Below are 3,684 nucleotides of genomic sequence, written 5' to 3'. Positions count from 1 at the left end.
TAAGTGTGATTACTGCATCTCTCACTACCCCTGAGCTCTGGTCTCTCAGCCTAGGATTCTTCCAAGATCCTTCACAGTGCTACCCATCACATTAACCTATTTTATCTGCAGATCACTTAATGCTATCTGATATTTTCTTTATCTGTTTATTATCTCTCTCCTGTCATGAGATTGTGAAGTTCAGGGAAAAAGGAACTTATCCATCTTTCCAAGTTCCCCAAAACCTAGAACAGGTACAGAAGAGCTCAATAATTATGCTTAATAAATATGAGTTTATCTTGGCCCCACCACTGAGAGAGGTCTGTGAGGTATTATAAATGAAAGGGAAGTATAGGGGATCCCTTGGAGCTTTAGCGTGACTGACAGATCCTACTTGGATTGAATGAGGTTATTTCTCCAAGGATAGTACAAATCATGGACCATGGGAAAATGGGGGGCCTCAATGGCATAAGTTTGGGATGCACAGTGCAATGGAAGAAGACTTGCTAAAGAAGGTTCTTTAAGTATGAAGAGGGCTTGAACAGCAGGACAGATGAGAAAAGGTATGGCTATAGAAAAGACAATAAAGAAGCAGTCTCAGCTAGATTTCTGGGTTTGACTGAGAAGACTGGGATGTGCCAGGTCGCTCCCAACAGCTCTCAGTAGCCACTCCAAAGTCACTTTAGCAGCAAAGTGTTGGTTTTCATGATAAAATAGTCAGCAAATTAGGAAATAAGGGAACCTCTTTAATATAACAAAAGGCATTCATATAAAGTCAACAGCTAACATCATACTCAATGGTACAATACTAAAAATTTTGAAAGTTTTCTCTTTAAGACCAGGAATAAAATAAGATGTATTTTCACCACTGCTTTTGAACATGGTACTACAAGTCCTAGCCAGAACAATTAGGCAAGAAAAAGAAATGTAAGAAAGCCTGTAATCCCAGAGGCTCAGAAGGCTGAGGCAGGAGGATGGCAAGTTCAAAGCCAGCCAGCCTCAGCAACTTACCAAGACCCTAATCTAAATTAAATATATATATATATATTTTTTTACATATATATAAATTAAAATATATATATATATTAAAGGAAACAAAAAGGGGGGCTGGAGAGATGGTTCATTGGTTAAGCACCCCTGGGTTCAATCCCCAATATCCTCCCCCCAAAAAAAAGCTCAAAAAAGAAATTAAACTGAGTGCATTGGCAAATACCTATAAACCCAGCAACTCGGGAAGCCAAGCAGGAGGATTGTGAGTTCAAGGCCAACCTCAGCAATTTAGGTCCTAAGCAACTTAGTGAGACTTTGTCTCAAAATAAAAAATAAAAAGGGCTTAGAGGGCTGCGATTGTGGCTCCTGTGGTAGAATGCTTGCCTAGCATATGTGAGGCACTGGGTTCAGTTCTTAGCACTGAATATAAATTAATTAATTAAAATAAAGGTCCATCAATGACTAAAAAAATAAATAAATAAATAAATAAAAATTAAAAGGGCTTGGGCCATAGCTCAGTGAACCCCTGGGTTCAATCCCCAGTACCAAAAAAATAAATAAATAAAAAATAAATAAATTAAGAAAACAGTTCCATTTGTACCTGCATCAAAACAACAACAACAAAAAGCCTTTAAAATAAACTTTATTAAGGAGACAACTATATTATTGAAATAAGACACATGCTCATCAACTGGAAGACTTAATATTGTTAAGGTTTCAATGCTGCTGGGTGTGGTGGCACATGCCTATAATCCCAGCAACTCAGGAGGCTAAAACAGGAGGATCACCAGCCTCAGCAACTTAGGCATGTTGACCAAATGATTTTTAAGAAGAGTGCTAAAATTACTTAACGGGGAAAGGACAATCTTTTCAACCAGTGGTACAGGAAAAACAGGATCTTGAAAGCAAAAGAATGCATTTAGCCTGAATGGTGACACACACCTGTAATTCCAGCTACCAGGGAGGCTGAGGCAAAAGAATTGTTAAGTTCAAGACCAGCCTCAGCAAGACCCTGTCTCAAAAAATAAAAATGGCTCATGATGTAGCTCAGTGGTAGAGTGCTTCATGTGTGAGGCACTGGATTACATCCCCAGTACTGTTAAAACAAGTAAAGAACACAAATCCCATATCATAAGGGATTGATATTTAGAATATATACAACTATAGCAACAAAAATAGACACAATTCAAATTACATCATATGCAAATATTAACTAAAAAAAATTTTTTTGGTACCAGCGATTGAATCCAGAGATATAACCACTGAACCACATCCCTAGCACTTTTTATTGTTTTTTTTGTTTTTTTTTTTTTTTTTTTTTTTTGAGACAGGGTCTTGTTAAGTTGCATAGTGCCTCCCTAAGTTGTAGAGGTTGGCTTTTAACTTGTGAAATTAACTCAAAGACCTAAATGTAAGATCTAAAACCATAAAACACTTAGAAGAAAACAGAGTGAAAGGCTTCATTGCATTGGATTTAGCAATGATTTCTTAGATGTCACCACAAAAGCATAAGCACACACAAAAAAATATAACCCAAGTTCACGTTTTCTCTCACATGTTGAATATAAAAACTAACAAACAAACAAAGAAAAAGACTACATGAAACTAGAAGGGGAAAAGTACTAGGGGGATGAGGGAAGGGATGGCAAGAGAAGGTAGTAGAGGTGGATAAAAATCAAAGTATGCTTGTATGGAAATGTCATAAATAAAATAAAAGAGATTGAATTGGCTGGGCTTGATGGTTACCAGGTACACATTACCTGTTTGTTTGTTTGTTTGTTTGATTGATTTTTGATAAGACAGCAGGAATGGTCCCTACTTATGGGGTTCTAAAGTCTGGAGAGAACCTAGGATTTTTAGGAAGTTCTATAATTCCCTCCAAGCCATGCAAGTTCTTCCTCAAGGATAGCAGAGAAGTCAGCACTTCTCATATGCTGTGCAATCTTGTGCAAAATTCCCTTAACCTTTTTGAGTTAATTCTTCATCTATAAAATGGGAATAACATGCTTGTGGTGATGAGAAAGAAATGGGAAGATGGTGCTGTGGATGTGGCTCAATGATAAAACTTTGCATATTTGAGGTCCAGGGTTCAATCCCCAACCTTACAAAAAAGGCAAAGGGAAATGGAAATAATGACTCAAACACTTCTTAAAACTGTCAAATGTATATACAGGTTTATTTAGAGAAAAATTAGTCAGTCTCTACACTTTTAAGTTAATTCCAACATTTTTTTCTAGAGAGAATAGGGTCTGCATAGGTTAGCTGGGATTCCTGAGACTCAGCTGCACTTGTGCAATAATCTTGTGGAATTGTGTCTGATTGCTCCAGATGGGACCAGGTCAGTCAATCTCAGTAGCCCAAAAGTCTGGTACAGGATTGGATTCAATTAGCATGTATTACAGAGAATATTAGGGTTGCCACTGCCCACCCATGTGCCATAAAGGAATTCAGTTTCATCCAACAGACCCTGGGGATTTATTAAACAAACACAAAACCACATAGTCCCTGAGGCTCCTGGGTGAGGAAGGCACACAAACATTATTAAAATACAGCCTTAAATCCTGTGAGAACAGAACTATCAGCAGAGGGTCCTGGGGAAAAAAATATTGGGCTCAGATACTCTAAGGAGTCTAATCCCATTGATTGGCCAGCCTCTCCTTGTCCATTTCCAGGTCACCCATAGCCATCACCCAAGATGTTGTTAATCATTGAGTG

This window comes from Sciurus vulgaris (genome assembly GCF_902686455.1).
Source record: "Sciurus vulgaris genome assembly, chromosome: 10".
Classification (NCBI taxonomy): domain Eukaryota; kingdom Metazoa; phylum Chordata; class Mammalia; order Rodentia; family Sciuridae; genus Sciurus; species Sciurus vulgaris.
This window is presented reverse-complemented; position numbering follows the sequence as displayed.